The sequence below is a fragment of the Octopus bimaculoides genome, chromosome 12, assembly GCF_046866305.1.
Source record: "Octopus bimaculoides isolate indiv1 chromosome 12, ASM4686630v1, whole genome shotgun sequence".
In the NCBI taxonomy this organism is placed as follows: Eukaryota; Metazoa; Mollusca; class Cephalopoda; order Octopoda; family Octopodidae; genus Octopus; species Octopus bimaculoides.
In genome coordinates this window covers 47,111,264-47,125,891 of record NC_142939.1, presented here as the reverse complement: position 1 = coordinate 47,125,891, position 14,628 = coordinate 47,111,264, and the positions used below count along the sequence as shown (strand labels likewise).

Genomic DNA, 14,628 nt, shown 5'->3' with positions numbered 1-14,628 from the left:
ATGTACTGCTGTTGCTGTTGGAGTGGTGATGATGATGATGATGATGGTGGTGGTAATGTTATACGTGTTGTTGTTGTTGTTGTTGTAATGTCGGCTGTGGCTGTGGTGTGATTCTTTGTTGCTCTGTTGCTTGTTCATTTGATCCTATCATACTAAAATTTATTGCTGTTCTCAGAATAGAAACTATTGATCGATATGTTATTAAATTTGTGTAACATATCAAGCTAGGCTGCAAGGAAGATTATAAACACACATACACACACACATACAAATCAGACTTCACATATTCATACATACTTTGTGTATGTATGTGTAATTGTGAGTGTGTTTATATATATATGTGTGTGTGTGTGTGTATTTATATATTTATATATATATATATATATATATATATATATATAGGAAGAGAGAGAGAGAGAGAGAGAGAGAGTGAGAGAAGGTGAGTGATTGAATGAGATATATATTTATACACATATACATGTCTGTGAGTGTGTAAAATAATTTCATTTGCAGAATGCAATAGAACAAGCTGTGATGCCTTAAAGACTTGTTTTATGTAAGTCAAACAGAGAAAAGATAAGGTTTATGGTTAATTAAAATACTATACCATCACTCAGAATCAATAAAAACATAAGCAACTGAGTTTCTGTCTAGAATCTGTTCTTCGGAAAGATTTTTCTCTATGTTGTAAAACCATGGAGTTTCTTTCATCCCTTTTTCTTCTTCACTGTTATCATTTGTTTCAGTCCAAGAGAAAAGATGTGCATATATCATATCCAAACTTGGGATTTACATACGAAACTAAAAGGGCATGGAACATGAAGTAGCATCTGAGAACCATTTAGGCAGCATACTGTATATGATACTAAGGTCCTTGGTAAGGTTGTTCAATGTGTATATATTTTCTTTACTGACATCAGACATACAGTTTGGCACGGTGACCTGTTGCAATCCATTTTCGTTCTTCTGTCAGATTTTCTGTAAGCTTTATTTTCCTAAAATTCCTAGTTCCATTAGTCAAAGAATCGAGATGCCTTGATAGATTTGGTGGTTGTGGTGGCAGTGGTAGTGGCAGTGGTAGTTTTGGTGTTGGTGATGTTGACGGTGGCATCATCATCATTGTCTGTTGTTGTTATTGTTGTTGGTGGTGGTGGTGGTGGTGATGGTGGTGGTGATTGTTCTCATGTAATGTTGGTATTTTAAGCCCATCAACTCTCTAGCTGAATTTTCACAATCTCTGAAATAAAATGCATTTGGGAAAGCTCAGTTTATTGTGAGTGAAATTAGATGAAAAGATGATAAGGGAAAGTTGACTTGGAAGTTGCACCAAATAACACCAGTAATAATGTCCATGATGAAGCTCATTAAGTTGTAAGTAATCTTACTGAAGATAAGTTTGTGTTACTTAATACTAGACAGAGAAATGTTTCATGTTATTAGTGATATTAAGTTTTATAGATGACTTTTATTTTAGTAAATTCTAGTATAAATTAGATGGTATATTTGTTGTATGCACAAGTCATGCTTCTGTAGGACTATAGAAGTGAACAGGAATCAACAATCTGTTTGTGTAATGGCCTACATTTGGTTTCTTACAATTTCTCATAACTCACATGTACGTAATATGCTAGATGACAAAATTTTCTACCAGACAATCAATTCCATGACTGGCAATGTTTATATGATCAAAAACTAAACTGTATCACAAAAGACTAGCTAAAATTCATCAACTACTCATTGGCCCAAAAATGAATACTACTGGCTATTTGGGAATTCTAAGAGTGAACGAGCTCTATTTGAACTCTTATATGTTCATAACAGAACACACCTCAACTATATATGTATATGTGTATATATATATATGTATATATATATATATATATATATATATATATATATATATATATATATATATATATATATATATATATATATATATATATATATATGTGTGTGTGTGTGTGTGTGTGTGTGTGTATATATATATGTATATGCATATATAGCATATATATGTATATACATATATATGTATATGCATATGTATATATATGTATATACATATATATGTATATGTATGTATATTTATATTCTCTTTTTTCCAGTCATTTGACTGTGGCCATGCTGGAACAGCGCCTTTAGTCGAGCAAATCGACCCCAGTACTTATTCTATGTAAGCATAGTGCTTATTCTATTGGTCTCTTGCCAAACCGCTAAGTTATGGGGTTGCAAACTCACCAGCATCGGTTGTCAAGCGACAGTGGGGAGACTAACACAGAGACACAAACACACAAACACACATACATATATATATATATATATATATACGACAGGCTTCTTTCAGTTTCCAGCTAACAAATCCACTCAGAAGGCTTTGGTTGGCCTGAGGCTATAGAAGAAGACACTTGCCCAAGGTGCCATGCAGTGGGACCGAACCCGGAACCACGTGGTTGGTAAGCAAGCTACTTACTACAAGGATGCCACATCAAAAGCATCCACCACACACTGTAAAGTGGTTGGCATTATAAAGGGCATCTAGCTGTAGAAATCAGGCTGGAACCTGGTGCCCTCTTCACCTTGTCAGCTCTGGTCAAAAAACAACCAACCTATGTCAGCATGGAAGACGGACATTAAAAGATGATGATGATGATATATAGTAATTAACATATATATCTCCTGTTGAACAGTGGTTTTGTACGTATGATTGCAATCATATGAAGCCCTTTCCTTAGAAACATCATTTATAATCCTCTCTAAAGGCAGTTAACAGAATTATACTTAATTGTAATTCGTCATAATTCTCTTGATACACTCTGTAGTAGTATATATGTGAACATTTTAAAATTGAAATGGGGCTATTTATTTTCACATTTATCAAAGACACAATGAATTTCAAATTGAGTGATATATATCTTTGTATAATGATACCATTTGTAGGCTATAGATTAGGGATTCATTTGAATGTGTGCCTGCTCTATATAGAAAATGAAATGGTGATAGGAATCAATAATTTGAATTAGGTTTATTGCTGAGCTGGCGATTTCTTCTTTCTCTGGGCTTTTTCTTTTCTTTTATTAATTTATGTTTTGAAAATATATTTGTTGTTATCTGTTTTTGTTTTGTTTGGTCTTGTTCAGTTTATGTGAAACAGAGTTTGATAAACTGTATAAAAATGTGCAAGATGTAACGGAACTGCATGAAAACTTCATAATTATTTGTTTAAATAACTAGAAATTTCTCTATCAAGGATCAGTAATTAAAAATATCGTTGTCAGCTTCTGTGAAGAATGTTTAGAATATTCGACAACTATAAAAAGTGCTATGTGCATGATTAAAATAAATTTACGTTGCCATTTCCATATTTTGGGAATCCTGCGAGGAAAAGAAATATATAAATATGCATTTTCTGAGATTGCAATGTTAATTCCATACAAACCTCCTTTCAATCTCTCCCCATGCCTCCTTTCTCAAAAATCCCGTACATTTTAAACATATTGCTTTTATATTTATTTACTTTAGATCTTTGTATCATCAATAATCATGGAAGTCTGTGAATCGCTGCTGTGTTTGCAAAATTCAGTGCTTCAGAATAACGGCTGCTCAGTGGTTAAATTCACACACAATCATAGCATATATGTTTGACCCCCAAACATTACATTCTGTCAATATATCTCTGACTATCAAATTGTAAAATAATTACTAATTGATTAACACACTATCACCATCTGCTGTATTATAGAGCAATTACTACATCTAATACCACTTTTCTAATCAACAAGCATCAACCAATTTTATTTAATTAACAAAGACATCTCAAATCTATTTCCTTTTAGATGAGAATATATGAAATATGGCCTTGTCTACAGGATATCGTATTAACAAATCATGATGATATTTTGTATTAACATTGCTACATTGTAACTTTTCCAACACACTTGACTCTCAAAGAACAAGTACCATCATTTATCCAGACTATCGCATTTCCCACTGGTGTGTCCTGCAGTTGTTCATAACTCATTCTCTTTTACACTTTTTTTATCCCCTCCCCCACCAATATACACAGTGCAGTGCTGGAATTTCTCAGTTCCCTCCTCACTGCAGTCCATTTCAACCTGGCTTGTTCTCAGATTCGATGGAATCCTTCTGAATATATAAAATATTAGCTATAAAGGCTGGAGTTTATACCACGTCAATCAGTGGTATCACCCATATCTCCCACTCCCACTATAATCAGTGGCATAATCCATATATCCCACCTCCACTATAATCAGTGGCATCACCCATATATCCCACCCCCACTATAATCAGTGGCATAATCCATACCTTCACAATAATCAAAGGTATAATCCCCTCCTTACTGAAATCAAGGCTACAGTTAACACCACTAGTTATGTTCAGGACTAGTTTTATATTCCTTTATTTTACTAGTTTTTAATGTTCACACAAATGCCATTCTGAAGCAGTACCTTGTAAGGTTAAGTCAACCATATCCACTCCAGTATTTATTTTATCAATCTCTATCTGTAGTACAACTAACTTAAAAAGAGTTTTTCTATTTGCGTCAGTTTACCTCGTTATCGATATAGGGATCTCTGGGAAAGTTACCTGCAATAGACAAGCACCCCCATCTAATTTTGCCTCCAAATCACAAAACTTCTCAGAAACCAGAAACCAGAGATAAGCATCAATCCTTTTGTTACTATCATTTTGGAAATGTTTTATCTTTTTTCTTATGTGACACAGAGTTGAAGATATCAGGGTGAAAATAAATCATGGATCCTGCCTGTTGAATGTTTTACAAATGCACTTTATCTACCCCCATCCCAGGTATACAGGAGAAAGGGAGTTTGATCATGGCATGGCAAACAGACAAAATGGTGCAAGGTTGTGGTGTTAAACTGGGCTAGCAGGTGAAGTCTTTCACTTGGGTAGGTCATGGTGGGATTCAGAATGTAAAGAGTTGGATCAAGTACTGTAAGATCACTGTGCTGATATTCTTATATTCTACATTAGTACAGTTTTATTGACCTCAAGCTGATTAGAAGCAAATATAACCTGAGTGGGATTTGAACTCAGAATACACATACTGCAAGCTACTTTGATTCAGAAACTAACAACTTGTCAAACTTCCCATCAGTTAAAATGATGAATAATGGTAACAGTTTAGTTGTTTAACACCAGCTTAACTGTGGTTCAGCAGGTCTCTGGTGTAAAACAATATAAACATCTCCATCTTGTCTCTTTTGCTGACATTGTCTAGCTAGGACTACATTATCTAATATGTCTTCCATACTTTAAAAAAAAAAACAGAAGTCTATGACTTCCATATGTTTATAGCAGTAGTATATTATCTGAGGGAGAATCAGTTATTATTTCTTGCAGCTTGTGTGGATCTGTAGAGATCGATGCACTCTTAAGTGTATCGATTTGGTTCATACTGTCCAGTTTCCCATCACTGGAACGAATTCCTTGATTCAGAATATTTAATTAGGAAAGGAATGTGTGTGAAATATTCCTGCAAACAGAATATTGGTCTGTAAAATAACAAAGAAAAGTAAGAAAATCATTCGTAATACTCTCAAGCAAAACCAAAAAAACATCAAAAAACAATGAAAATTCGACTTTAAAATATTCTGAGAATAATTTGATCAATATATTTTTTTTTAAGGATTATATGATATTTAAAAAATATTTTGGTTCAAAATAGGCTGGTGTATTAACATGAGGCATGTGTGTCTGTGTGTGTGTACACACACTCACATACATACATATGGGTGTGTGCATGTTTATATACACACACACACACATATATATATATATATATATATATATATATATATATATATATATATATATATATATATATATATATATATGTATATAATATATATATATATATATATATATATATATATATATATATTATATATATATATATATATATATATATATATATATATATATATATATATATATATATATATACATATATATATATATATATATATATATATATATATATATATATATATATATATATATATACATGTGTATGTGCGTGTATTTTGTTGTATTATGGTTAACTTGAATTTTAAAAATCTTACTTAAAAATAAGTGGTTTCAATGTGGCTTGTTTGAGTGTATATTTCAATCTGTCTCTCTGTTTCTGTTAGGTGTGTATATGTGTGTGTGCGTCTGACTGTGTTCACATATGTGTTACTTCTTTGTGTGTGTATCAATATCAATATATATATATATATATATATATATATATATATATAATTTGTATTTATATATACATGAATATATATATGTACACACACAGAGTAATGTGTAATTGATTTTAGTATTTTTGTATAATTTTCTCATCGTTTGTTTTTGCCTACAGCTTCAGACAACCTTGTATTCTAGGCAAAAGAACAGAAAAAAAGCATCAATAAATTATATATAGAGATATGTAGATAAACACAAATGTGGACACACATACACAGATACACTTACACATATATTTATATAAATGTTTGTGTGTGTGTGAGTGTATGCATTCTTTTACTTCTTTCAGTGTTTATATTGCGACCATGCAGGAGCACTGCCTTATTCTTTGGAAGCCTAGTACTTATTCTATTAGTCTTTTTAGCTGAACTGCTAAGTTACGGGGATGTAAACACACCAGCATCGGTTGTCAAGCGATGCTGGGGGGACAAACACAGACACACAAACATATATACACACATACATATACATATATATATATATATATATATATATATATATATATATTACGTGCGGGTGACACGTAAAAGCACCCACTACACTCTCTGAGTGGTTGGCGTTAGGAAGGGCATCCAGCTGTAGAAACTCTGCCAAATTAGATTGGAGCCTGGTGTTGCCATCCGGTTTCACCAGTCCTCAGTCAAATCGTCCAACCCATGCTAGCATGGAAAGCGGACGTTAAACGATGATGATGATGATGATATACGACAGGCTTTGGTCAGCCCGAGGCTATAGTAGAAGACACTTGCCCAAAGTGCCACGCAGTGGGAATGAAACCGGAACCATGTGGCTGGTAAGCAAGCTACTTACCACACAGCGAAGCCATTGCTTAAAACATATATCAAATTTTATTTCAGATGATCTAGATATGCTTTATCACTTACCTAAAATGGTGCACCAAAACACAACTATTCTTTCTTTTGATGTAATTTTATACACTAATACCCAACACAATGGAGAAGAACTTTACACATCATAAGCTTACATTTGTATAAAAAATACTTAATGTGATGGACAAGAATACCTACAAATATCAGGAATAGCAATGAGCACAAAAGTAGCTCCTATTTAGTAATGGTATACAATAAGAAGAAATTTTGTAACACATATTCATATTAAAGGGCAGCTGGAAAAGATATCAAGGTGGCTGTTTCATTCTATGCTAGGATAATTTTAATAAACTTACAGAATTGAACTTATGGAGATTTAAATCTGTTTAACAACATAGATCATATCATTAAATACGTAATGGAATTCAACCAGAAGGAACTGCCATATTTCTAGACGTTTAATTATGAAACAAGAGGGAAGATAAAAATGGATATATATTATAAAGCCACAGTTTCAAAGTAATATTTTCTCCACAACTCTAGTCAGCCTAAACATACTAGAATGAACATTCTGTTCACCCTAGCATAAGGAATGTGTGTAATAGTATTGAATCCTACAAAATGTGATCACAGATGAATTGAAAAATATTTATTCAAAGAGCATTTCACTTAAACCTAATAACAACGGAATACAGATAGAAAATCATACTGATATTAAAGATCTAAAGAGAGTAAAAATAAGAGAAAAAAATAACTGCCGTAAGCCTCTTCATTTAACCCAAGATATACTAGAATATTTTTGACCATTAGTATAGGTGTGGCTGTGTGATAAATAGCTTGCTTCCCTGCCACATAGTTCTGAGTTCAGTCCCACTGCATGGCACCTTGGGCAAGTATCTTTTACTATAGCTTCAGGCTAACCGAAGCCTTGTGAGGGGATTTGGTAGAAGGAAACTGAAAGAAGCCTGTTGTATATGTGTGTATGTGTGTGTCTTTGTGTCTGTGTTTGTCCTCCCATCACCACTTCACAACCAGTGTTGGTATGTTTATGTCCTGTCTTTCTTAGTTTTCCCCATCTGTGGTTCTACTAACTTGGAGGGCTCAGTACTTCTTTATGCAGCGGTGACCTTCTAGACACTTTATACAATCATAGCATCACAGCCATCTCTCTTGCACACAATACCTGTTTGCTTTTATACCCACTGTTTGTTTCAGCTTATTTGTACTCTGATATTCATGTACTTTACACATTCATTGGAGAATGATAGCCTCATTTCTTTCTATCCTTCACAACTCTTCTGTATTCAAGACCCACTAATATAGCATAATAACTCTCATATGTGTCATACAATCTGTCTTTCACTCTGAGACCTTTTGTTGTCAGCAGGAATAGTAGCTCCCTCAATTTTCTCCCATCTGTTCTTACCATAACTACTATATCTTCTAAAAAGCCACCCAATTTGCTAATTAAGCTACTTAGGATACAGAATTTATCAACTACTTCTTGTGAGTCAGTCAATCATTTAAGGGAATCTATTCTACTGTAATTTTAGTGTGCATTGCTCAAGCACATCTACACCATATATGAAGATTATGCATGTGTTTTTTGTGTGTATTTGTTCATAACTTCCTCCTTCAAGCTCTGAATGAGTAACAGAGTTGTTAATTTTAAAAAAAGATTATTGATTAAGGAGGATTATGCACAAGAATAGTTATATTTCTTTACTTCTTCCTGGTTGGTAGGAAATATACTATTGCCCCCCCCACACACACACACACAGACGTGTAAGTGTGTGTGCATATCTATGTGTACATATGCACCACTAATTATGTTCAACATTGGAAGGTTGTACTGAATGTAATTAGTAACAATGTATGTGTGCATATATATATATATATATATATATATATATATATATATATATATATGTATGTATGTATATAGAAATAAGAAAATGGGGGGGGGGGGAATATGAAGTATCCATCAACTTGCAGACACTGTATTCCCTTGGTTAATCTGTTTATTTTATAACCAAATTGACAAAAAAGACAATATACAGACACTTGTCTTTTTTGTTATTTTGGTTATAAAATAAACAGATTAATCAACGGAATACAGTGTCTGCAAATTGATGAGTACCTCATATTCCCCTCCATTTTCTTATTGCTATATAAATTTAGGGTAAAAAAAAACAACCCTTTTACCCACACCCACTTATTGCACTTGGTATAACACTAGTGTAACAATAATTGGGTACCCTCCCAGCAGTATATTGGATAGATATTATCCCTTAGTGGGTTGAATCCTCAACCCCTAAATCTCTTGGTATATATATATATATATATATATATATATATATATATATATATATATATATATATATATATACACATAGAATATATTCATGAGATATTCATAAACTGCAATCTGATCTATTCTACATTAGCTACATCCTGTGCTATCCTCCTTGACTACAAGTGACTGTCACCATACATCCAGTTTATATTTGTCACTAATACTTACTTGTAAGAGGGTATGGAATGAGAGAGGTATGTTGTAGTAGATGGAATAATTACAAGAATTACTGAAGTTAATCTATGAAAGTTGTTGAACAAAAGATATTGGCTCTTTCCTGAAATTTGGAATACACTGAGCAAATGGGCATTGTATCCTGATGCTATTCCAAACACATTTGTTTGGCTTTATAGCTGATTTCATTACAAATCTCATCATTTCGGTTAAGAATACCATTTCTAAAGGATGAATTGCTCGTATATCTTTCTAATACCTCGTAACAGTCTACAATAAATTGGCTCAAGAGGATTGTAGCAACAGACGGTGCCAATATTACAGTATTTCTAACTTAATACATGTCGGCAATGATCACCATTGGACTGCCAGCCAAAAACCCAATTAATAGATAATGTGATTTGGTGGGTGGGTGGTTTGGCGTATGGTTGGGGGATACAGATAGAAGATGTTTGTCATAATCCATTGAGGAGAAGAAAGGTGAAAGATAGAAAGCGATAGGTATAATTAGAGAAGAATCTAGCTAATAATTAAGTCAGAGAAAACAATAAGCAATTCCTTTGTTACTGTTGAAATGTGTGGAATTATCGTTATTCTTTGACTTGGCAAATTCAGTGTCTTCTCCGTGAAATAGAAAGAGAAAGGAAGAACAAAGAGCAAAGCATGAAAAGATCAATTAAGAGAAGCTGTTTGAAATGAAAGAGATTAAAAGTTATGGATAAGTTTGCTGTAATTCCAGCAAATGTTTTCATATCAGTTGTCAACTAATTAGTCAGAGTGTGTGTAGGTGGAGGGGAGGGGCTGTTCAACTTACAAGATTTATGACACGTGTTGATGTATCACAGACATAATCAGACATCTTTATTTTAATGTCTGAACAATTTGATGACTTATGATGTGTGTGTGTGTGTGTAAAAATATGTTTGTGTGTGTGTTGATGTGTGTGTAAATATATATATATATATATATATATATATATATATATATATATATATATATATATATATATATATATATATATATATATATATATATATATATATTTATATATATATATATATATGTACATTTTTATATGTTTATAATTTTGCATATGTGTGCATGTATGCATAGAGATGCACTAAGACAATTTTGTTTCTACTCTGTTTAAAAGTATTGAGTTCTTTAACTTGGCTTTATGTTTCACTTGTGATAAACAAACTATAACTCAGTGTGTGTGCGTGTGTGTAAGAAAGCGAGTGAGGGGTTGTGATGATGGTGATGATAATGATGTTGACGATAATATGCGTGTTTGTTTACATGTTTATATACATGTATGTTTATACTGGTGTGGTAATATTTGTATTTTGTGCGTGTCTATGTCTCAAGTATTAACGGAGATGTATGTACACACACACACACACATGTATGTATATAAGATGGAGTGTAATGTATTTAAGTAATAAACCATTATTAAAATGGAGAGGGGAACATATGTCATAAATCCTTCTTCCTCTCTATTTACTTAATAACCCATTTGAACCTACTTAAACGGTGATGGTGGGAGTGGTGTGGGGATAATGAAGAAAAACCACTTAATAAAGTAGTTAGATCTCCACCACTGACACTATGGTCACCACCACCACCAACACCACCATCACCATTACCACAATCACCAATTCCATCATCATCATCTTCAAGACTATCTTGATAATAGAAGTAGGAAGCTAAATCATATCCACCTGTTGCTGAAGGAGCCAAGTTCTTCTGGCATGTGTTCACTGTGTTTGTTTAATGACCTCCATGAGAAAAGTTGCAGTTTAGCTTAATGATATGGTTGTCAGATTGTTGGCTCAGTGCTGTGTCAGTGGTAAGTTCAGTCTGTCTATCTGTAAATAGGAAACAAAGAAAAGTGTATGTAGTTGCAGTAAGCTCAGATTTTGGTTTTTGGATTTTTGGTGTGACACTGAGTGTACAGTCAAGAGGTTTTTAAATGTGTGGTGTGTAAGCGTGTGTGTGTGTGAGGGGGGGGGGGTGTATAGGGCACGTTTGCTTAAGCCAGATGGAATTTAAGGCTGATCATTCTAGTTCCCCAAATCTCACCTATTTCCAAGTAACATAATAATTCCCTACGGCCAGACATGTTTTTGTGGATGATTGGAAATGAAAGACACTGCTTGTATACCAATAACACTTATTTACAACTATGTGGTGTCAAGACAATGTGATACTAGTACTCCTGTATTTACACTTACATGCACACGTTTACTGTGTGTTATGTCTTTTAGAATAATTACTTGGTGTATTGTGGGTAAGAAAAGGCGTTTGGCTGTTTCCTAACCCAAGATGAGTGTTGGATTCATCCTTTTGAGCCAGAGACAAAGTGATAATCCATACAGGGGAAACATTCCTCTTCATCTGCTCCAAAAAAAGGCCAAGGTCGTTTCCTCTGCAGCGATCTAAAAGGCATTGTGCTTGTTGATTATCTTCAATGGAGAGTACTATGCCAACTTGCCAAGGCAGTTACAAAAGACTATCAAAACCAGTTGCTCGGGAAACGGAAAAGGGGTCTTGTTTCATCAGAACAATGCCCCAGCACACAAGTCCCCAGTTTTAATGATTGCTGTGCATGACTGTGCCTTTGAACTGGTTGATTACTCTCCCTTTTCTTATGATTTGGCCCCATTTTAATACTATTTGTCATACGATGGAAAACACTTGGCTGGGAACCAGTATGTTCACGTCATGTCTGCTGTTGATAAACGTTTTGAACAATAGGATGAAAGATTCTTTCCCAATCAGATCCAAGCACTGCAACATGAATGGAAGAAGTGTGTGGACTGTAAAGACGACTCTGTTGAGAAAAAAACCTAATTCGGTCACATTCCATGAGAGTATCTTGGTCAACTTATGAACTTTTCAGCCGACCATTGCAGATGAAATATTTTTCTTTTGAAGTGTTATACTGAAATTAACTACATACTGTCTCTTTACTAATTAGAATTTGGTGTATTGGTGTAAACTACTTCCTTTTGTTACTCATATCTGTTGTAAAATGGGGTTAGCTATATTGTTTCAGTAGTTAGTACCAGTGGTATATGAAGGTTAACTACATCCCATTGAGCCATATCTCTATACAGACAGTTGACTGATAACTTAACCAGCCATTCATATCTCTAAATAGATACTAGTACAGTATTTAAATCCCTTGAAATGTTCCCTTATTTCCAGTTGTGTTTCGGAATGATGGAAATTACCAGATACAATCTATTAGATTAATATTAATATCACAAACGTAATCTCAGTTTACCACCAGGAGGATTAATTTAGCATCAATTAGCTGCTATTACATCATGACAAATAATTTGACATTAGTGCTGAATATTAATTAGCTAAACATCAAATTGATATCGGTAATAGGGTGGGTTTGCAACAGAAAGTGTAACGCTTAATCTTCAGATAAAACTTAATGGGTTATTCGATAGCATTAAAGAATTTTATTATTTGGTCTTCTGGTGTCAATAAGTACCAGTGTTATACTGAAGTTGCTTTAATCTGCCACACCAACACTAAAAATCTGAAGCCATACACCTATACTACTATCATTATTATTATTATTATTATTATTATTATTATTATTATTATTATTATTATTATTATTATTATTATTATTATTATTATCATTATTATTATTATTATTATTATTATTATTATTATTATTATTATTATTCCTGCATAGGTAAAAATGTAACGGAGTCTTTAGTCATCTGACAAGTCACAACAAGGATCTCAGACAGATAATACTTTCCTTAAAATGTGTGCTGTGCCCAATAAGCCTGCTTTTTGCAGGACATCAATTTTGCATGGGAATTCGTCATCATCATCATCATTATCATTATCATCATTATTATTATTATTATTAGTGTTATTATTAACTTCTGTAAAAATATATTCAGCCATGGGATATTATTTAATTGCCTAAAAAACAGATGAGGGCTGATGACTAGAAGAGTTTAAGGTCTTAAAAACTTTGACTTTACATATTCTGTCTGACAAGCTGGGAAAAGTAGGTGGTAAAACGATGTTTACAATATATATAATTATTTAAATAAACAAACACACACACACACATTTAAAATTATAGAAACATGTATAAGTACATTCATACATACAATTATATTTGCATACATATATATAAATGTACACACGCATTCATATGTATGGTTTAGATTGAAATGTGAGGTGAGTTTATATAATGATAAAGCAATGAGTAACTAATATACTCAATAAATCAATAAATTTGTTCAATCAATTATTAAGTAGTCTGAGTGAGAGGAATTGGTTTGGTGTATTGATACTCTGAAGTGTGTGAGTGTTGATGGTAGTGTGGATGTTGGTGTTGGTACTATAATATAGAGCAATCTTAACAACTCTTATTAATATTATAAGAGTTCATATGATAATATTTACCTATCATCTGTGTTGTTCTATTTCAGGATTGCTTAGTTAGCGGTTTGGGAATTAAACCTCTGACAGATTATATATTGTTTCTGTCTGTCTGTCTCTGTCTCTCTCTTTGTTCACTATGTAATACCATTGATGATGTCATAGACACATTGAACTCTACCCTCCCTCTACACATGATCACACGAATCTCAGCGCATCGCACCTTTTATCATTGTTGTCACTCTTCACCTCTCTCCACCATATAACTTAGTTACTAACCCACACTCCTGCCACACACACACACACACACAGACATTATACCTCAGTTGCTAGTCTGCCCCTACTAACCCTATTTGCACTACATACTCCACTCTCCTTATGTTGATAGTTCCACTTAATTGCATACCTGAGGATTTGAAATTCTCATGCAATTTATACAAGTATGTAATTAACTGAATTTACATCTTTCACCTGTTTCAGTCATTGAATTTTGGCCATGCTGTAGCACTACTTTGCAGGGTTAGTAAAAAAAAAAAAAATCGAGTCGGTACTGATTTAAAATTTGGTACTTAT

At 33.3% G+C, this 14,628-nt stretch overlaps 1 long non-coding RNA gene across 1 annotated transcript; it reads right to left on the bottom strand.

Moving 5' to 3' along the window:
- Positions 1 to 600: 600 nt before the first annotated feature.
- Positions 601 to 14,245, bottom strand: LOC106874843 (uncharacterized). Its single transcript, XR_001410057.3, has 3 exons — positions 14,080 to 14,245; positions 11,352 to 11,498; positions 601 to 1,237 (listed from the first exon to the last, which is right to left on the bottom strand). It is a non-coding gene; the product is annotated as an uncharacterized LOC106874843 (long non-coding RNA).
- Positions 14,246 to 14,628: the final 383 nt, after the last annotated feature.